At 47.4% G+C, this 22,574-nt stretch overlaps 1 pseudogene across 1 annotated transcript in view; it reads left to right on the forward strand.

Annotated features, from left to right (window-relative positions):
* Nucleotides 1-22,574, forward strand: part of LOC149442022 (uncharacterized) — a 68,101-nt pseudogene that overhangs the window by 39,621 nt on the left and 5,906 nt on the right. Inside the window, exons 3-8 of the transcript XR_016307252.1 lie at nucleotides 1,970-2,147; nucleotides 2,260-2,398; nucleotides 2,447-2,540; nucleotides 3,228-3,424; nucleotides 3,810-3,910; nucleotides 19,414-19,482. The product of XR_016307252.1 is annotated as an uncharacterized LOC149442022 (transcript). The remainder of the gene's footprint in view (nucleotides 1-1,969; nucleotides 2,148-2,259; nucleotides 2,399-2,446; nucleotides 2,541-3,227; nucleotides 3,425-3,809; nucleotides 3,911-19,413; nucleotides 19,483-22,574) is intronic.

Here is a 22,574-nt window from a genome sequence, read left to right on the forward strand (position 1 = left end):
AGAACCTGTGTAGGCTCCACCCATCGTACAACAGGTGAGGCAGCTTCTCCCCGGGATTGGGGAGCTCTGACCCCAGAACCTGTGTAGGCTCCACCCATCATACAACAGGTAAGGCAGCTTCTCCCCGGGATTGGGGAGCTCTGACCCCAGAACCTGTGTAGGCTCCACCCATCATACAACAGGTGAGGCAGCTTCTCCCCGGGATTGGGGAGCTCTGACCCCAGAACCTGTGTAGGCTCCACCCATCATACAACAGATGAGGCAGCTTCTCCCCGGGATTGGGGAGCTCTGACCCCAGAACCTGTGTAGGCTCCACCCATCATACAACAGATGAGGCGGCTTCTCCCCGGGATTGGGGATCTCTGACCCCAGAACCTGTGTAGGCTCCACCCATCATACAACAGATGAGGCGGCTTCTCCCCGGGATTGGGGAGCTCTGACCCCAGAACCTGTGTAGGCTCCACCCATCATACAACAGATGAGGCAGCTTCTCCCCGGGATTGGGGAGCTCTGACCCCAGAACCTGTGTAGGCTCCACCCATCATACAACAGGTGAGGCAGCTTCTCCCCGGGATTGGGGAGCTCTGACCCCAGAACCTGTGTAGGCTCCACCCATCATACAACAGGTGAGGCAGCTTCTCCCCGGGATTGGGGAGCTCTGACCCCAGAACCTGTGTAGGCTCCACCCATCATACAACAGGTGAGGCGGCTTCTCCCCGGGATTGGGGAGCTCTGACCCCAGAACCTGTGTAGGCTCCACCCATCATACAACAGGTGAGGCGGCTTCTCCCCGGGATTGGGGAGCTCTGACCCTAGAACCTGTGTAGGCTCCACCCATCATACAACAGATGAGGCAGCTTCTCCCCGGGATTGGGGAGCTCTGACCCCAGAACCTGTGTAGGCTCCACCCATCATACAACAGATGAGGCAGCTTCTCCCCGGGATTGGGGATCCCTGACCCCAGAACCTGTGTAGGCTCCACCCATCATACAACAGATGAGGCGGCTTCTCCCCGGGATTGGGGAGCTCTGACCCCAGAACCTGTGTAGGCTCCACCCATCATACAACAGATGAGGCGGCTTCTCCCCGGGATTGGAGGAGATTGGAACCTCATAAACCCGAACAGCTAAAGGTGACAGAATGAAATGAACATTCCTCCAGTCAGGTTCCCCGATATTCATGTCATGGATTATGACAGATGTTGGTTCTAATTCAGAGTTCCCCGACTGACCCCGCCCTAAACAGCGTATTGGTCAGGTACTCGGCGCCGTTCCTCCTGCTGGGGGACTTTTAATAACTGAGGTAACCGGCCTAAAGAGAGAAGCTGAAGAGATCTCCTAATTGTGACATCATAACAGAGGAGATCAGAGACCCTTCGCTCTGCAACTTGGATCTGCGACCCCAAGGATGAACATGGCAAGTAACTTCCCCTTCTAACTCCTCCCTGTTATCTCTGGGCTGAGCTGTTTTTATATATAAATATATATCTTAGTCACATCTTCTTTGTAAATATTTTATTTCACCTGTTTGACTCTTTTAGTAATAAATCTTTCTTTCTGAAAGTGTTGAACTGTCTCTAAGCGCTTACTTGCAATTCACCAATTCCTGCCTCTGAAGAGACGCTACTGTGTGTGTTTAATCCTCTGTCCAATCGGCCTGCGGTCACCGTATTGGTTTGGTTAGAAGGTCTGGGGTCTGACGCCGCGGGCGTGACGTATTATTGTTGGTCGCAGTCGTGCGATTGTCGCATGTTGAAGGTGGCGATCGGGCGACCGTAACAATATCCATCAAAGATCTCACATGGGGGGAAGCCACAGTTCTGTTCTGGGTGCGGGAAATGTTTCCCAAAGAAATCATTACTTGTTATCCATCAAAGATCTAAAACGGGGAGGGGGGGGGGGGGTGCTGTAGTGCTGTCCTTGGTGCGGGAAATGTTTTTCATGGAAATCAAACTCACACTGGCGGAAAGCCATATTCCTGTGTTGAGTGTGGGAAATGTTTCATCAAGAAATCAGACCTTGTTGTACATCAAAGATCTCACACGGGGGAAACCATATTTCTTTCCTGCGGGAAATGTTTTTCATGGAAATCAGACCTTCTCATACATATAAGATCTCACATGGGGGAAAGCCGTATTCCTGACCTGAGTGCGGGAAATGTTTCCCAAAGAAATGAGAACTTGTTATCCATCAAAGATTTCACACGGGGGGAAAGCAGTATTCCTGACTAGAGTGCAGGAAATGTTTTCATGGAAATCAGAACTTGTTATCCATCAAACATCTCACACGGGCGGCAAGCCGTATTCCTGTGTTGAGTGCGGGAAATGTTTCCAAAAGAAAAAGGAACTTATTATCCATCAAACATCTCACACGGGCGGCAAGCCGTATTCCTGTGTTGAGTGCGGGAAATGTTTCCAAAAGAAAAAGGAAATTGTTATCCATCAAAGATCTCACACGGGGGAAAAACTGTATTCCTGCCCCAAGTGTGGGAAATGTTTTTCATGGAAATCAAATTTCGTTGTACATCAAAGATCTCACAAAGTCTCACAGGGGATAAGCTGTATTCCTGTCCTGAATGCGGGAAATTTTTCCCAAAGAAATCATAACTTGTTATACATCAAAGATCTCAAACGAGGGGGGGTGCCATAGTCCTGTCCTTGGTGCGGGAAATGTTTTTCATAGAAATCAGACTCACACTGCGGAAAATCCATATTCCTGTGTTGTGTGTGGGAAATGCTTCTCAAAGAAATCAGAACTTGTTATCCATCAAAGATCTCACACGGGGGAAAACCGTATTCCTGCCCTGAGTGCGGGAAATGTTTCCCAAAGAAATCAGAACTTGCCGTATCCCTGACCTGAGTGTGGGAAATGTTTCCCAAAGAAATCAAAATTTGCAGTTTCCCTGTCCTGAGTGCGGGAAATGTTTCCCAAAGAAATCAGAACTTGCCGTATCCCTGTCCTGAGTGCGGGAAATGTTTCCCAAAGAAATCAGAACTTGTCGTATCCCTGTCCTGAGTGTGGGAAATTTTTCCCAAAGAAATGAGAACTTGTTATCCAAAAAAGATCTCACACGGGGGGAAGCCGTATCCCTGTCCTGAGTGCGGGAAATGTTTCCCAAAAATTTGAATTTGTTAGCCAACAAACATCTCACATAGGGGGAAAGCCATGTTCCTGTCCTGAGTGCGGGAAATGTTTCACAAAGAAATCAGAACTTGTTATCCATCAAAGATCTCACACGGGGGGAGAAAGCCGAATTGCTGTGTTGAGTGCGGGAAATGTTTCACAATGAAATCAGATCTTTTTATCCATCAAAGATCTCACACAGAGAAAAAGCCATATCCCTTTATCCATATCTCCTGTCCTGAGTGCGGGAAATGTTTTTCATTGAAATCAGACGTTGTTATCCATCAAAGATCTCACATGGGGTAAAAGCCATATCCCTTTCCTGGGTGCGGGAAATGTTTCACAAAGAAATCAGAACTTGTTATCCATCAAAGATCTCACACGGGGGGAGAAAGCCGCATTCCTGACGAGAGTGCGGGAAATGTTTTTCATGGAAATGACCTTGTTGTACATCAAAGATCTCAAATGGGGGGGAGGGGGGGCGAGGTCCTGTCCTTGGTGCGGGAAATATTTTTCATGGAAATCAGACTCACACTGGGGGAAATCCTGTGTTGAGTGCGGGAAATGTTTCATCAAGAAATCAGACCTTGTTGTACATCAAAGATCTCACACGGGGGGAAAGCCGGTTTCCTGACCTGAGTGTGGGAAATGTTTCATCAAGAAATTAGACCTTGTTATCCATCAAAGATCTCACACAGGGGGAAAGCCCTATCCCTGTCCTGAGTGCGGGAAATGTTTCACAAATAAATCAGAACTTGTCATCCATCAAAGATCTGACACGGGGGAAAGTGCGGGAAATGTTTATCACAGATAAATGAAGGCGATAATGAAGGCGATGACCCCAGACACGGCCACTATGGTTATGAGATATGGAGAGGATCGTTTGTCGGTTTTGGACAGTTTTTCAATGTCTCATGGTGTCAGAGGTCACGTCGGGTGGCTCCCTGCGATGTTTTCTGATTGGTGGATTTCACTTTGAATGCCTTTGCACTGTATTGTGCATCTCATCACACGCCTGAGAAAGGAGCCCTACCTGGACCCAGAATATTGTCCCTGCTGGGATGTCATCACCTGAGTACATGTCTGTACAATATAGATCTTTGGTGTGATATTAATATATACACTTCTCCACTGACACCAATGTAAGGGCATACTACTCCACTGACACCAATGTGAGGACATACTTCTCCACTGACACCAATGTAAGGGACATACTTCTCCACTGACACCAATGTAGTGACATACTACTCCACTGACACCAATGTAGTGACATACTACTCCACTGACACCAATGTAAGGACATACTTCTCCACTGACACCAATGTAAGGACATACTACTCCACTGACACCAATGTAAGGGACATACTTCTCCACTGACACCAATGTAGTGACATACTACTCCACTGACACCAATGTAAGGACATACTTCTCCACTGACACCAATGTAAGGACATACTACTCCACTGACACCAATGTAAGGACATACTTCTCCACTGACACCAATGTAAGGACATACTTCTCCACTGACACCAATGTAAGGACATACTTCTCCACTGACACCAATGTAAGGGACATCTCCACTGACACCAATGTAAAGGAAAAACCACTGAAAATTTTGAAAAAAAAATTTTTTTCTTAGTTTTTGTTATAAAATTGTGTAAATTATTTTTTTCCTTCACTGATGTGCGCTAATGAGGCTGCAGTGATGGACACTGACAGGTGGCATTGATCAAGCACTGATATGTGGCACTGATGGGCACTGACAGGTGGCATTGATCAAGCACTGATATGTGGCACTGATGGGCACTGACAGGTGGCATTGATCAAGCACTGATATGTGGCACTGATGGGCACTGATATGTGGCACTGATGGGCACTGACAGGTGGCACTGCTGGGGCTACACTGATCATCAGGGCGCACTGTACATGTCCCCTCTGTGGAATGCTGATTACCGGCTCTCCGCTCCTCTCCTCTGTCAGCGTGACGGCTCGTGAGGACAGAAATGCTGATAACTGGCATTTCCCTGTTGATTGAACACAGCTGATCACATGACCGAGCCGACATCTTTGGCTCTCTCCGTTGATTGGTGATCCGCTGTGTCCGAGGCACATAGGTCACCACCGATCGCCGTGCTGCGCACTCCCGGAGCCGCACATGCGCGGTGAGAATGGGAGGATGTCATATGACTCCTCCCAGAATGAGAGAACCGCCTTGCCTCATCTCCTTATATGGCGGGTGGGAGGCGGTTAAACTGTTAAGAAAACATAGAAATAGAAAGCAGAAAGGAAATAAAATGCAATTGTTCCCATAAATGAGACTTGTAAAGGATTTGTGGCGAGTTCCTCCTTCTGACTACTATGATGGTAGTCCATGGGGGGAGGATTTAGCAGGCTGGTCAGAAGGATTGGGAGGAGCCAGTTTTCCCCGGGAAGGAGGGAATGATACAATGTGTATGGATATGATAAAGGGTATGTGCAGGGGAGGACTGACCATATGGAAACTCAGCACTGCCCGAGGGCCCGGGGCCAGTAGAGGGCCCCATGAGATGCCCCTGACACCTTTTTCATAGGCTTTTTTGAGTTTGGACAAGGACACAGGGGCCCCATGATCCCCTATTGCCCGGGAGCCCCATGAGTTGTCAGTCCGCCCCTGGGTATGTGCCTGCATGAACAGCCAGAGGTAGAGATGTGGGGGAAGGGAGCCCCAGCATGGGACACGGATTATATGTTTGAGGGAGGTAAGAATTGGTTGACATCTGCACCAGGATATAGAACCTTCACCCCCCTGGCGGTGTTCCCGAGTGTAGCTCGGGGTTAATTATCGGGAATACTCTGGGATCCCTCGATCACTTACCTTGTCCTGTGCTCCCGCGATGTTCCTACTGCAGTGTCCCCGGCCATCTCCTCCGGCCGATGCCGTCATCCGTCTTCTGGGTTCCTCCCCCTGTGAGCGTCGGGACGTACGGGGGATGGAACCGGCGGGAAATTTGAAATGTTTAAAAACTGACATTCACTAAATCCAGTAAAATCACAGAGTATAACATTCCTGTATCCAACCATTTCACACCCTGTCATGCCTTCAGCATATCTTTATGTCTTCACTGAAACCCGCCTCACCACCTGCCCCTGGACCCTATCCCCTCACAGCTCCTCCAGTCACCCCCCCCTCCTCCATCATTCGCTCCCTCACCCACATCTTCAATCTCTCCCTCTCCACCGGCACCTTCCCCTCCCCCTCAAGCATGCGCACATCACCCCCATACTCAAAAAACCCTCCCTTGACCCCACTGACCTTAACAACCTTAGACCCATCTCCCTGCTGCCATTCACTTCCAAGCTCCTTGAGCGCCTGGCCTACAATCGCCTAAGCGCCCACCTCACTGATAACAACCTCCTCGACCCCCTACAGTCCGGCTTCCGTCCCCTACACTCCACCGAAACCGCCCTACTTACCAACGACCTGCTAACCGCCAAAGCCAATGGCCACTATTCTGTCCTCCTGCTCCTCGACCTCTCCGCAGCCTTCGACACTGTCGACCACCCCCTCCTCCTTGCCAAACTGCACTCCCTTGGCATCAGGGACTCCGCTCTCTCCTGGTTCTCCTCCTACCTATCCCGACACTCCTTCAGCGTCACCTACAACACTGCCACCTCCCCCTCTCTGTCGGGGTCCCCCAAGGCTCTGTCCTCGGGCCCTTCCTCTTCTCCATCTACACCTCCTCCTTTGGCAAACTTATTCACTCCCATGGCTTCAATTACCACCTCTATGCCGATGACACCCAAATTTGCCTCTCCACCCCCCACCTCACCCCCTCACTCTCCGCCCGCATCGCCCACCTCCTAAACGACATATCAGACTGGATGTCGCTCCATTTCCTCAAACTTTACCTCTCCAAAACCGAGCTCCTGGTCTTCCCCCCCTCCCCGTGCCCCCCCCCATCCTCTCCATCACTACTAACAACGCCACCATCTCTCCCACCCCACATGCCAAAGTCCTAGGTGTCACCCTGGACTCCCACCTCTCCTTCCTACCCCACATCCAACTGCTATCTAGATCATGCAGGCTCCACCTCCGCAACATCTCCAAGATACGCACATTCCTCACCCCAGACACCACCAAACAACTCGTACCCTCCCTCATCATCTCACGCCTGGACTACTGCAACTCCCTCCTCACCGGCCTCCCTCATCATCTCACGCCTGGACTACTGAAACTCCCTCCTCACCGGCCTCTCTCATCATCTCACGCCTGGACTACTGCAACTCCCTCCTCACCGGCCTCCCTCATCATCTCACGCCTGGACTACTGCAACTCCCTCCTCACCGGCCTCCCTCATCATCTCACGCCTGGACTACTGCAACTCCCTCCTCACCGGCCTCCCTCATCATCTCACACCTGGACTACTGCAACTCCCTCCTCACCGGCCTCCCTCATCATCTCACGCCTGGACTACTGCAACTCCCTCCTCACCGGCCTACCCAAACGAGCGCTATCCCCACTCCAGTCTATCCTAAACTCAGCGGCCAGACTCATCCACCTCACCAACCGCTCCACATCTGCCTCCCCCTCTGCCAATCCCTTCACTGGCTCCCGATTGCCCAACGTATCAAATTCAAACTGCTAACTCTGACCTACAAAGCCATTCACAATGCCGCCCCAAACTACATAACTGGCCTGATACCCAAATACTACCCTACCCGTGCCCTCCGCTCCTCACAGGACCTCCTACTCTCTATCTCCCTGGTCTCCTCCTCCCACACCCGATTGCAGGACTTCTCCAGGACTTCCCCCATCCTCTGGAACTCCCTACCCCAATCCATCAGGCTGTCACCTACCCTCCTCACCTTCAGGCGCACCCTGAAAACCCTCCTCTTCAGGGAAGCCTACCCTGCCCTCACCTAACACCCAACCTCACCTAACAACTAACCTCCTCCACTCCTCCCACCACTCCATCCCCCACAGCCACTTCCTCCTGTACAACCTTCCCCTCCCTCCTAGATTGTAAGCTCCAAGGAGCAGGGCCCTCGATCCCCTCGTGTATTGTATTGTTACTGTCTTGTCTCATGTTCCGTCCCCCTTGCTATTGTACAGCGCTGAGCATACCCTTTGCCGCTATATAAATACTGTATAATAATAATAATAATGTCCATTGTTAGCTTCTTATGATATGGAATGTGAGGGAAAGTGTAATATCGCCCTCTAGTGTCTCTTTTGTATTACAGTTTATAGATCAGTTTCTGTAGTTACATCGCCATCTAGTGGCTCTTTTGTATTACAGTTTTATAGATCAGTTTCTGTAGTTACATATTTTGTAGCTTAAAGGCCACAGTAGTTTTCCCATCATCCTATGGGCTTCACCATGAGGTCTTAGAGACATTTCCTGGCAGCCATTTTACACCTCCTCCAGAGGACTACACACGTGTCCAGCTGCAGTCTATTGTCAGCCTATCGGAAATATCGGCGGTATGTTTAAAAACCCCTTTGTAGCTAGACTAGTGTGTCAGGACTGTATACTTTGTAGATTGTATATACTGATTGAATGTTATTTCTTTTGTTTGTAGTTTTGTTAAGGGAGGAGAGGTTATCTGTCTGTCTAATTATAGCTGCGTCCAAAAAGCTGTCTAATTATATGGCGTCCAAAAAGCGTCCCTTTAGGTCAGACGCGGTTTTAGACCGGCTAGAGAACAGCGATAGTAAATCAGAACCACTTGCAGAATTGAGTGATAATGATTGGTGGGGGAAATTCGTCATCAGACACTGAAAACGATTCTGCGACTGAGCTCAGCGATGTGCGAACTTGGCGCTCTATTTCACATTTCAGTGTTTTTGGTTTGATTATATTATTGAATTACATTTATTATTATTATTTTTTATGATTATTAAATTATAATTTATGATTTCGTGTTTCTAGTTTTATCATCCCCGGGATGTTTACTAGGCTCTTGTTCGGACAGATTTCAGTGAGTTATTCCTAAGAATTACAGGCCGACAATAAAAAAACAACATATTTCCATGCAAAAAAATGTACCGCTTTGAGCACAGAAATCCTGACGTCATCAGACCGCTGGGGAGGAACCTTCTTATAAGCTCTGTGGCAGTTTCAGTAATATTTTGTCTACATGCTACAATTGGAGCAAATGATTGTAAAGCCTTACCGACTCACATTTACCTTCCTCCCACGCTGCGTCCCATTGTTCCCTAGGTCAGGGGGATATTTATCCATCCCCCGCTTTGGGGACCACGCCTTATGTCCCAACTCAATATTATCCTCGTTGTTAAATATTGGACAATTATCCCATTCAAATTCATCTGTAATATCTCCCAATATCTTTTCTACAATTAACTTGCAATCCTCCATCTTTTAATTTCTTCCTACACGTCCTTTTTAACCAGGATACTGCTCCCCCCAAGGGGGGACTGACAACTCATGGGGACCCCCGGGGAATAGGGGATCATGGGGCCCCCGTGTCCTTGCCCAAACTCAAAAAGCCTATGAAAAAAGGGCATCTCATGGGGCCCCCTAATGGCCCTGCCCTGAAACTGCCACAGAGCTTATAAGAAGGTTTATCCTCCCCAGTGGTCTGATGATGTCAGGATTTCTGTGCTCAAAGCGGTACTTTTTTTTGCATGGAAATATGTATTTTTTTTATTGTAGGCCTGTAATTCTTAGGAATAACTCACTGAAATCTGTCTGAACAAGAGTCTAGTAAACATCCCGGGGAGGATAAAACTAGAAACACGAAATCATAAACTATAATTTAATAAATAATCATAAAAAATAATAATATAATAAATTTAATTCAATAATATAATCAAACCAAAAAGTTGTAAAATCGTTTTCAGTGTCTGATGAGGAATTTCCCCCACGAATCATTATCACTCAATTCTGCAAGTGGTTCTGATTTACTATCGCTGTTCTCTAGCCGGTCTAAAACCGCTTTTGACCTAAAGGGACGCTTTTTGGACGCCATGGACGTTTCTCCGTTTCCAGGCAGAAAGAACAGTAAAAATGCAGGCAGGGCGCCGGACAAAGCACTCGGGACAAAATGTATGTGAAATGGTTTGATACAGGAATGTTATACGATGTGATTTTAGTGTATTTAGTGAATGTCATTTTCAAATTTCCCGCCGTTCCGTCCCCCGTACGTCATGACGTCACAGGGAATGGAACCCGGAAGACGGATGAAGAGGACATTGCAGGGGACACTGCAGGAGGGACATCGCGGGAGCGCAGGACAAGGTAAGAGAAGAACAGATCCCGGAGCAACGCCGCATGGTAATCCCGAGTGTAGCTCGGGGGGGGGGGGTTTACCGCTTGCGGTGCTGAAACTTTACCCCGAGCTACACTCGGTAATACCGCCAGGGAGGCTACAAAGGTATGGCTGGAAGATGGAGGGAGGCAGTTAAATAATGGGAAAGTGGATCTATTGTTATCCAATCATGGATGAATGGAGCCTTGCCCCATGTTAGTTGGGTAGACAGCTGTACGAAGGTTGGCATAAGAAGTATGGGACCCCCCCTTGGATATTTTCTCCAGTAACACAAAGTCAATAGGAATAGAGGGAAAAGAGACACCCACTTGTATTATATTTCCCCTTCCAGTACAGACAATGGATGGACAGGTTTGGTACCATAAATGTCATGTGATCCCGCATTGCCCAGTGTCCCTATTAGGCCGAGATTTGTTAGCTGATCTTAACCACAAGCCTACCGGACACTTCTACCCCCTTCCTGCCTACCGGACACTTCTACCCCCTTCCTGCCTACCGGGCACTTCTACCCCCTTCCTGCCTACCGGGCACTTCTACCCCCTTCCTGCCTACAGGGCACTTCTACCCCCTTCCTGCCTACAGGGCACTTCTACCCCCTTCCTGCGTACAGGGCACTTCTACCCCCTTCCTGCCTACCGGACACTTCTACCCCCTTCCTGCCTACCGGACACTTCTACCCCCTTCCTGCCTACAGGACACTTCTACCCCCTTCCTGCCTACCGGGCACTTCTACCTCCTTCTTGCCTACCGGGCACTTCTACCCCCTTCCTGCCCACCGGACACTTCTACCCCCTTCCTGCCTACCGGGCACTTCTACCCCCTTCCTGCCTACCGGGCACTTCTACCCCCTTCCTGCCTACAGGGCACTTCTACCTCCTTCTTGCCTACCGGGCACTTCTACCCCCTTCCTGCCTACAGGGCACTTCTACCCCCTTCCTGCCTACCGGGCACTTCTACCCCCTTCCTGCCGCATACAAGAGGTGTGAGATAAGGAGAAGTCAAAGCGGTGAATAGATAGAAGAGGAGATGTAGAATGAGGTAGTAGGGGGGAGGATGGGGAAAGGGGAGAATGGGTAAGGAGTGGAGGGGATGTTAGAATGGGTAGCTGCAGATAAAATAAATCACATTGTTTTGTAGGAGCCAGAAAGATAGCCATATAGCTTAGGACTCAATACGTACAATATCATTCAATGGGGTAACACGTGGGTCAGAAATCCAAAAGACAGGCCAACGATGCCAATTCTCAATCTAAATGTGCCTCAAATGCGTCACCGGCAGACAGAGCGTCCCCCGAGGCAACATTGTGTCCAATCATTCAATCAGGAGGTGTAGGCTGTTCATGCAATAATAGGTGATAGGCAGTGGTGGCTTTGAAATGACTCCAACAAGCCCATGTCTTCCTGAATCTCTCGGGATGGTCTTTTGCTACAGAAATCATTTCATCAATTTTGTTGATCCTTGCATCCCATTCTCGAATGGTGTTGAACGCCAGTGGACTGGGATGCATTGTTTTGCCGCGTTTACCATGTGCATGGCAAGGGATTTACGGTACGTCCTACATGGAAGTGTGGAGCGGTGGAGCAAGAATTGTGCGGGGGAGAGGTCTAGGGAGTACGTAGTTACTTGCGTGATTATGGGTTGGATTTTCTCCCAGAATGGCTGCAGCAATGGACAATCCCACCAGATATGTAGGAGTGTACCCATCGCCTGGTGACATCTCCAACACGAATCTGAGATGTTAGGGTCAAATTTGTGAAGTAGTGCCGGCACTCTGTACCATCTGGAATATAGTTTAACATTGTTTTCTTGTGTAGAGACACATATGGACCCTTTGTGTAAATGTTCGTAAATGTGATCCCAGTCTTCTGGCGATAGTTGGAGTTGTAAGTCAGAGCTCTAGGCCTTGCAAGCTTTCCTAGACGGAAGGTCAATGGGGTTTTCGAGGCTTGTGTAGAGCTTAGATATAAGATGTCTCTGAGGAGAGTCCGTTGAGCAAAGTTTTTCAAATGGGGTGAGTGGTCTAGTATAGCCTTTTAGGTGTGATGAGCTATGTATGAAGTGGTGGAGCTGTCTGTACATCCACGGCGTCAGGGTTAGGGATGGCCATTTGTTCAAAAGGTGGTCTCTAAGTAAGAATGTCCCATCCTTGAAGGGTTGATGCAGATTCAAATTGTCTGGGGGGTTAGACCCGGCGAGAAAGGCACAGGACATACCAGGGGGGGAGTCTGGGTTCATTTTGATAGGAGTGAGTGGACCAGGGGCCGAAGAAAAATCCATTTTCTGACTTATCAGATGATAAGACGATAGAGTAGGGCCTATAAGAAGGTGTTCCCTGAACTCAGACGGGATGTGGGAATTTTTCAGCCAAGGAGAAGTGGTGAGCGGGGTCCCGGAAAATGCAGCTTCCAAATTAACCCAAGCCTTACGGTTGCGGTTCGTAGACCAATCTACTATTCTTGCCATGTGACAGGCTCTGTAGTAACGGGTGATATCAGGCAGTCCAATACCTCCGCCCGTCTTAGGCATGGTAAGTTGTTCAAAACCGATTCTGGGGCGTTTATTACACCATAAAAAAGAGGTACATAATGTTTTATAGGACCTAAAGAAGGAATTGGGCAGTTTGATTGCAATCGTTTGCATCAGGTATAGTAGTCTAGGAAGCACGTTCATCTTAATAATAGCTGCTCTGCCAAACCAAGAAAAGAATGGTTTGTCCCAAGTCTGTAGATCTTTGGTGATGCTACGTAAAATGGGTAAAAAGGTTTTGGCATAGAGTTCTGTCAGGCGAGTCGGTAATTGGATTCCTAAGTATGTAATGGCCTCAGACTGCCATGAGAACGGAAAGTTCATTTTCGCCTGTCTGACCATATCTTGGGTTAAGGAGACATTAAGGGCCTGGGATTTATTGAAGTTAATTTTAAAATTGGCCAAGTACTGGAATAATTTGAAATCGTGTAGTAAGTTAGGTAACGTGATATGCGGGTCTGTCAGGAAAAGTAAGATGTCCTCGGCAAAGGCAGCTATTTTGTGGACTTTGCCATTGATTGAAATTCCTTTTGATGTCATTCTGTTTAATGCAGTTCAAAAAAGGTTCCAAAGTGAGAATGAATAGGAGGGGGGATAGTAGACAACCCTGTCTGGTCCCATTGCTTATCGAGAAGGCGTCTGAAAGGAGGCCATTGACTCTAACTTTAGGCGTTGGTGTTGTATATAAAGATATGATAAAGTTCAAGAGACGAGGAGGGAGCCCAAGGCCAGTCAGAACGGCCTCCATGTAGTCCCATGCCAATCTGTGGAAGGCCTTCTCAGCGTCTAGAGAGAGGAAGAAGCCAGATTGTTTCTTCTGTGTCAACCAATAATGTACATTTATCGCCCTGATCGTATTGTCTCTTGCCTCTCTACTGGGTACAAACCCTACCTGGTCAGTGGAAATAATGGGGTCTATGATGTGTAGTAAACGATTGGCTAATATTTTGGTGAAAATCTTTAGATCAACGTTCAGGAGGAAGATTGGCCGATAGTTAGCTGGAGATGTCTGGTCCTTGTTGTCTTTCCGTATAAGCGTTATGTGGGCTTCAGAAAGATGGCGCATGGACTGTCCTGGGGTATCTAGTGAATTGAAGGCCTTTAGGAATGGGTGTGCGAGGAAGTCTATGAAGGATTTGTAATATGTGGTTATACGTCCGTCTGGGCCCGGGCTTTTACCTGGTTTTAATTGTGCGATAGCCTGTTGTAGTTCTGTCAGGGTCAAAGCTCCATCTAGTTCTCTTGCTTGTGATTGGCAGATAGGTTTAGGAAGGTATTAGGAGAGAAAAGTCTGGCTAATGGCCTTGCGTGATCTAATATCCCCTGTCGGTTTTGGGGCTAAGGGTAGGTTGTAGAAGGTAGTATAATATTTCTCAAATTCGGCTGCGATATCTGCAGAAGTTTTAAGTACGTGACCTTGTTTGGAGTTGAGTTGATGAACGGTGCGAGCCGCTTTTTTAGATTGCAAGGCCCTGGCTAAAATTTGCGCTCTTATTTCCATGTTCATAAAAGAGTTTCTGAGATAAAGTAAAATTACGCTTGGTTTTCTCTTCCACTATGTCTCGAAGTTGTTTGCGTGCCTGGTCAAGTTCGGTCGCAGAGTTTACGGCCTTGGAGCATTTATGTGAGCATTCCAGTTTACGTACTTTATGAAGTATAGAAGTAAGAGATGCCTGAGCTATACGTTTTCGAGAAGCAGTGATGGAGAGCAGGAGCCCACGTATCACACATTTGTGTGCTTCCCATTGAATGAGAGGTGTCGTTTCCGGGGACGTATTTTCCTTAAAATAACTGGTCAGAGATTCACGAATTTGGAGGGTAACAGATGAGTCCGTAAGGAGAAAGGGATCTAATCTCCATGTTTTGGACATAGGTGGGGCATCGGGAAGATGTAGGGTCATCATGATCGGGTGATGGTCAGAAAGAATCATTGGTTCAATAGAGGCTGATTTTAATCACATGCCGCCCAGCCACTGTATAAATATGGCGTCAGGGCGGCATGGCTGAGCAAAACCACGTTTTAAAATGTGTGTTTTGTAAATAGGTAGGGGGCGCGCGCGAGGCGCGCCGCCGCCCTACATGTCCCGCCTATCACAGCCGCGGATGTCAGTCACCGGGTCACAGCCGGTCCTTACCGGCTATGTCCCGGCGATCGGCGGCAATCGCTGACGGGGCAAAGCTGCAGTAGCTCTGCTTTCTGTCAGTTCCCTGACAGCTCCGGGACACGCTGATCGGGACAGAAGAGTTTCTCTCTCCCGATCAGCGGTGTTCCCTGCAGTACACCCCCCCACCCCGCCCCCTAGTAAAACACTCCCCTCACACAGATAACCCTTCCCTAAAAAATAAACTTAACCCCTTCCTCCCCAGTGCCATTAGTACAGTGTCAGTGTTTTTTTTTTTTTGCACTGATCACTGTATTGGTGTCACTGGGGATGTCAGTGACCCCAAGTCAGTACCCCCCAATGTCAGAATGTCCACCGCAGTCCCGCCATTATTAGTATAAAAAAAACCTAAAAATCCCAGTATCTTTCCCGCCATTTGTAGACGCTATAACTTTCATGTAAACCAATTAATTTACACGTATTGGGTTTTTTTTTTTAGCAAAGACATGTCGCAGAATGCATTTTGGCAGAAATTTATGACTAAATTTTATTTATTTATTTATTTTTTTTACTGGACATGTTTTATAGCAAAAAGTCCAAAATATTGTTTTTTTTTCCTCAAAATTGTCAGCCTTTTTTTTTTATAGCGCAAAAAATAAAAACCACACAGGCGATCAAATACCACCAAAAGAAAGCTCAATTTGAGGGAAAAAAAAGGATGTAAATTTAATTTATGTACCGTATTGCATGACCGCGCAATTGTCCGTTAAACTAGCGCAGCGCTGTATAGCAGAAAAATGGCGTAAATTGCAGTATCTATACCATAGTTTGTAGACGCTATAACTTCCACACAAAGCAATCAATATACACTTATTGGGATTTTTTTTACCAAAAACATGGAGCAGAATACATTTTGGCCTAAATTTATAACCAACTTTGAGTTTACTATATATTTTTTTATAGCTGAAAGTAAAAAATATTGTTTTTCTTCAAAATTTTTGGCCTTTTTCTGTTTATAGCATGAAAAATAAAAAGCGCCCAGGTGATCAAATACCACCGAAAGAAAGCTCTATTTGTGTGAAAAAAAGGACATAAATTTCATTTGGGTGCAGCATTGCATGACCGCGCAATTATCAGTTGAATTAGTGCAGCGCCGAGTAGCAAAAAGAGGCGTGGTCATTAAGGGGGGTAAATCCTCAGGAGGGCAAGTGGTTAATGTGTGTTAGTCTTTTTGTGAAAGAAAGAGATAGTCGATTCTGGAATAACGCTTGTGGGGTGCGGAGAAGAAAGTGTAGTCTTTGTCAGAGGGGTGTAGAGTACGCCATGTATCATGGAGAAGAAGTTCGTTCAGTTCAATTTTCCTCTGTTTAAGTGCTCGGAAGGGTTTCGATGAAGAGCCTGTCGAAGTGTCTTCCAACGGATTCAGTGCTACATTAAAATCGCCCCCAAGAATCAGGATAACCAATTGAAATGTTGCAAGTGTATTATAAACTTTACGGAAAAAGCTCACTTGTGCCGTATTGGGGCTGTAAATGTTGGCGGTTTGTTGTAGAGGGTGCCTTTAAGGAAGAGGAACCTTCCCTCCGGGTCCTCGAGAGACTCAGTAATTGTGGGCGGGAGTGATTTGGAGATCAAAATGGACACACCTTTTGCTTTCACCTCTGTATTAACTGAATGGTAGACTGTTGGGTAATTAGCATTGGAAAATTTAGGGATATGATCAGCATGAAAGTGGGTTTCTTGGATGAAGAGCACATCTGCTCGTAAGCTTTTCATGTAAGTCAAGAGTTGTGAACTTTTCTCAGGTATATTTAGACCTCTTGCATTAAGAGATGCCACAGAAAGTGTATGGTGGGCTCGTACGGATGTGGGTTTAGTAGACATTGTCTGGATCAGGGGTGGACTGACAACTCATGGGGCCCCCAGGCAATAGGGGATCATGGGGCCCCTGTGTACTTGCCCAAACTCAAAAAAGCCTATGAAAAAGGTACCAGGGGCATCTCATGGGGCCCCCTACTGACCCCAGGCCCTCGGGCAGTGCCCGAGTTTCCAAATGGTCAGTCCGCCCCTGGTCTGGATGGCAAAAAAAGTACTACTCAAGGTCTATAACGTGCAGCAAAAGAGTGAGAGACAAAGGAGGGGGCAAACGAGAGAAACAGGGAGGGAGAGAGGAAAAAAAAATTCCAAACAGCCCCCCCAGAGGGCAGAGAAAATGAAAAGTAGAAATAGGAGTGGAAAAAAATTGAGAGAGTCAAGAAATCAGAAAATTATAGAGGTGAAAAGTGTTAGGCGTCTACAATAAAAACCCACACATGTGTTGTGTGGTCCTAAAACTTCTCTTACGAAACAAAATCCGGAGACAGTGTAGTCCAGCTACGCCGTCCTGTATTGAGAATCGTACAGTGAGGAACAGAAGTATTTGAACCTCCTGCGATTCTGCAAGTTCTCCCACTTCTCCATCACGGAGAGGTCTGACATTCACATTGTAGGTGCATTCCCACTCTGAGAGACAGAATTTAAGAAAAAATTCAGGAAATCCCATTGTATGATTTGTAAAGAATGCATTTGTCTCTCACTGCAGAACAGAAGTATTTGAACCCCTGAGAAGATCCGTGTTAATATTTGGTACAGAAGCCTTTGTCTGCAATTACAGAGGTCAGACGGTTCCTGTAGTTCCTGACCAGGTTTGCACTGCAACAGGGATTTTGGCCCATTCCTCCACACAGATCTCCTCTAGATCTGTCAGGTTTCGGGGCTGTCGCTGAGCAACACGGAGTTTCAGCTCCCTCCAAAGATGTTCTATTGGATTTAGGTCTGGAGACTGGCTAGGCCACTCCAGAACCTTGATATGCTTCTTACGGAGCCACTCCTTGGTTCTCCTGGCTGTGTGCTTCGGGTCGTTGTCATGTTGGAAGACCCAGCCACGACCCATCTTCAATGCTCTGACTGAGGGAAGGAGGTTGTTGCTCAAAATCTCACAATAAATGGCCCCATTCATCCTCTCCTTAATACAGTGCAGTCGTCCTGTCCCCTTCGCAGAAAAGCACCCCCAAAGCATGATGTTACCACCCCCATGCTTCACAGTAGGGATGGTGTTCTTGGGATGCAACTCATCCTTCCTTTTCCTCCAAACACGGCGAGTGAAGTTTAGACCAAAAAGTTCTTCTTTGGTCTCATTTGACTACATGACTTTCTCCCATGCCTCCTCTGGATCATCCAGATGGTCATTGGCAAACTTCAGACGGGCCTAGACATGTGATGACTTGAGCAGGGGAACCTTCCGTGCAATGCATGATTGGAAACCATGACGGCGTAGTGTTCTACCGACAGTGACCTTTGATACTGTGGTCCCAGCTCTCTTCATGTCATTGACCAGCTCCTCCCTTGTAGTTCTGGGCTGATTCCTCACCTTTCTTATCATCAGTGATCCCCCACGAGGTGACATCTTGCATGGAGCCCCAGTCCGAGGGAGACTGACAGTCGTCTTTTGCCTCTTCCATTATCTAACAATTGCTCCAACAGTTGATCTATTTTCACCAAGCTGCTTGGAAATTGCCCCGTAGCCCTTTCCAGCCTTGTGGAGGTCCACAATTTTGTCTCTGGTGTCTATTGACAGCTCTTTGGTCTTGCCCATGGTAGTAGTTGGCGTCTGACTGACTGTGGGGTGGACAGGTGTCTTTAAAGAGCTCAGACAGGTGCTACTAAGTTAGATGAATGAGTGGAGTAGAGGTGGACTTTTAAAGGCACAGTAACAGGTCTTTGAGAGCCAGAATTCTTGCTGTTTTTTAGGTGTTCAAATACTTCTGTTCAGCAGTGCGAGACAAATACATTCTTTACAAATCATACAATGGGATTTCCTGAATTGTTTTTTTTAAATTCTGTCTCTCAGAGTGGGAATGCACCTACAATGTGAATGTCAGACCCCTCCATGAAGTGGGAGAACTTGAAAACTTGCTTAACTGTAGGCCGCAGTCCCCTGGGTCCGGGTGAGGGGGCCCGATGGTCCGGGTGGTGGGGCCTGATGGTCGTACACCCTCTCCCACCATGGACCGCACTCACGTGTCCCTTGGCTGGGTGTGAGCCCGGCATCCACCGAGGCCTCACTAGGTCGCAACAGGCCGCGATGGTCCGCTGCCACGGAGAGGATTCAAAGCACTCGGTTCTCCTCCGTCAAGTACCAGCAGGGACGGTGGGACCTCCGGGGAGTTCTGTCAGTCCGCTGCCACCAGGATGGCAGTGGATTCGGTAGAGATGTGGCAGAGCTCCAGATTATGCGGCCGCCCCAGTCGCCATCTTGAACACGCCCCCCTTTTGTAGAATTTTTCGTGGCCATCCTTCCCCTTCAGCACACTCCTGAAGAAAGACTTTTGTTCTGAAATGCGTCTTTTCAGCTGAAGTTTACTCGCCCTTCGCTTTCTTCTGGCTTACAGGAGAGGGTGAACACCAGCCTTCAGCCTACGGTAAGTTTACAGGCCTTTTCTCCATTTCCTTCCATGTATGATTTTAACATTTGTGTAACGTGCCAAATTATGATGTTTCACAACAATTTTGTAATAAAACGATTTGCATGTTTATATCATTTGTCTTGAGTTGCCTTAAAAGTCCCAGTACAAATTGTCGGGGGACATATCTTTGGGTACATAGCCTTTGGGATGTTGGCAGCTAGAGAATGAACCCTGTGCTGGATCTACATACTTTAGTTATATTAGGGGCATTGAACTTGGATGGGGTTGGGGGGTGTATGGGATGCCCAAGGGAACCGCAACTGAGGACAACTCCTTGGCAACTATGTACAAGTCTCTACAGCAAACAGGGTTTTTTCCTGGAGAGCTCTCCAGCCTCTCCTGATGTACCACCCCAGATGAATCCTTTCCTCATCCAGCTGTACTGGGTCAATCTCTGGGCAAGGGTACCCAAAATCTGTCTTTGCAAAACCACAGTCCCAGATGGGGACTATTCAGGTTTCCCACCCGAATGCCTTTTCCCCTTAACTGGCCCAGAGGATGTAGGACCACTCACTCTTCCTCTCCCATGAGCTTGTTGCATTGGTAGCTGCCTTCAGGCCTTCCACTGGGCTGGCTCCTTCCCTGCTGCACAGGTTGTCTTCTCTCAGGGGACTGCTGAGATTGAGAGATCCTCCTTTTAGTTTCAGCCTGGAGGTAGGCCTTCTCACTGGGCCCCCTCCCAGGCTCCTGCATCCCAGCCTCTCACTTTATCTCCCACCCAAACTCTCCTGCTGCTGAGCAGGCTCAGTCACACTTAAGGGCTGACCTGGCCCCATGCCAAGCCTCCTGCCTGGGTCAGTATCTCTTAAGTATGAGGATCAGCCCCTCCTCATCCCCACCCATTGCCTTCTAGAAACCTCTCAAGTCTCTAGAGCAGGGGGAGGTCTCAGGGAACTGATCTGCAGACCCATCAGCCCTGACCTAAATTGTCCTGGCTGACTCATGCCCAGGTTGCTACTCAGCCTTTCTTTCTGCAATTAAAACTAGCTCCACCTGCCTATCTAGAGGGGTGCAACGTATGTTTAACCACCTCCCGCCTGCCATATAGTAATATGATGGACGCAAGGTGGTTCTCTTGTTCTGGGAGGACGTCATATGACGTCCTCCCATTCTAACCACGCATGTGCGGCTCCTGGAGCGCGCAGCATGACGATCGGTAGTGCGCTGTGTTCCTTGGACACAGCGGATCACCGATCCACGGAAAGACCTGAAGATGTCGGCTCGGTCATGTGATCAGCTGTGTCCAATCACAGATGATCACATGTAAACAGGGAAATGCCGGTTATCGCATTTCTCTCCCCACGAGCTGTCACGCTGACAGAGGAGAGGAGAGCCGGTAATTGGCATCCCTCGGAGGGGACATGTTCACTGATCATCAGAGCACTGATGATCAGTGTGCCCTGATGATCTGTGTAGCCCCAGCAGTGCCACCTGTCAGTGTCCATCAGTGCCAGCTCTCAGTGCTCATCCATGCCACCTGCCAGTGCCCTTCAGTGCCACATCAATGCCACATATCAATGCCATCTGAGCGGCCTTTCAGTGTCACCCATCAGTGCCAGTCAGTGCCACCTACCAGTGTCATATATCAGTGCTGCCTTTCAGTGCCCTCAGTGATGCCTGTCAATGCCCATCAGTGCCACCTATCAGTGTCCATAACTGCAGCCTCATTAGCGTACATCAGTGAAGGAGAAAAATCACTTATTTACAAAATTGTATCACAAAAACAAAGAAAAAAACTTTTTTTTTTTCAAAATTTTCAGTGGTTTTTGGTTTGTTTAAGAAAAAATAAAAACCCCCGAGGTGATTAAATACCACCAAAATAAAGCTCTATCTGTCACAAAAAAATTATAAACATTTCATATGGATCAAGTGTTGCATGACCGCACAATTGTCATTCAAAGTGTGATAGCGCTGAAAGCTGAAAATTGGCCTGGGCAGGAAGGGGGTATAAGTGCCCGGTGGGCAGGAAGGGGGTATAAGTGCCCGGTAGGCGAGGGGTTAAAAAATGTTCTTTCTTTTATAGTCACGCCATCCCTCCTCAGAAGCAAACATGAGCATGCAATCTGGCAGCAAGGGGCGGACTGACAACTCATGGGGCCCCCGGGCAATAGGGGATCATGGGGCCCCTGTGTCCTTGCCCAAACTCAAAAAAGCCTATGAAAAAGGTACCAGGGGTATATCGTGGGGCCCCCTGCTGACCCTGGGCCCTCAGGCAGTGCCCGAGTTTCCAAATGGTCAGCCCGACCCTGCTGGCAGCCATCTTAAAAAAAAAAGAAATCTGAGGCCTTAACCCCACCCTGCCTCTGTACAAAAATTTAGAACAAAAGGTTACTTGTCCCACCTTGTAGTGAGAGCTGAGATAGGAATGTATCTAATGTATTAAATGTTTTTGCCGTGCAGAAAGGACCAGATTAGGACTTCTGATTCCAGGAGCTAAATAACGGCCCATTTATCTCCTGCCTTCAGCTAATAACCAAATCTTCTATTTCTCCCATCAGTTTATTCCTCACAATTATTACCTTTTGTCCCACCAGCTCCTCTCTATTAGATTGTAAGCTCCCAGGAGCCAGGCCTTCCAAACCCCTCTTGTATTGACTTGTACCGTTGCTGTATTGTCTCCCTTTATATGAGCAAACTGTTGGAGCCATATACCCACATGGAAGACAAATATATTTTAAAAATACATTCTTAATATATTCTTCCCAAATATATCGACATATATTTCAAATACTACAATGTTGGCCGTATTCAATATATTTCAATACATTTGTGAATATATTATTAAAAATATATTCAGAACGTACGCTGTGATATATATCAAGGTGTCATTTGGAATGCATTTACAAGTATATTTAAAAATCTATGTTTAAATGCATTTTTTTTTAGATGTTCAAAAAATATCTGGAAAGTATATTTTGAAAAATATATTTTTAAATATATGCCTTTTGGAAAATATATTTTAATTGACATTTTTGGAATACATGTTTAAAAATATATTTGCGTAGGCCAATGTATTGTAAATATATGTCACATTTATAATTTTTTTT

This window comes from Staurois parvus, unplaced genomic scaffold (assembly GCF_062004578.1).
Source record: "Staurois parvus isolate SC_StPar_1 unplaced genomic scaffold, SC_StPar_1.0 ptg000921l, whole genome shotgun sequence".
In the NCBI taxonomy this organism is placed as follows: domain Eukaryota; kingdom Metazoa; phylum Chordata; class Amphibia; order Anura; family Ranidae; genus Staurois; species Staurois parvus.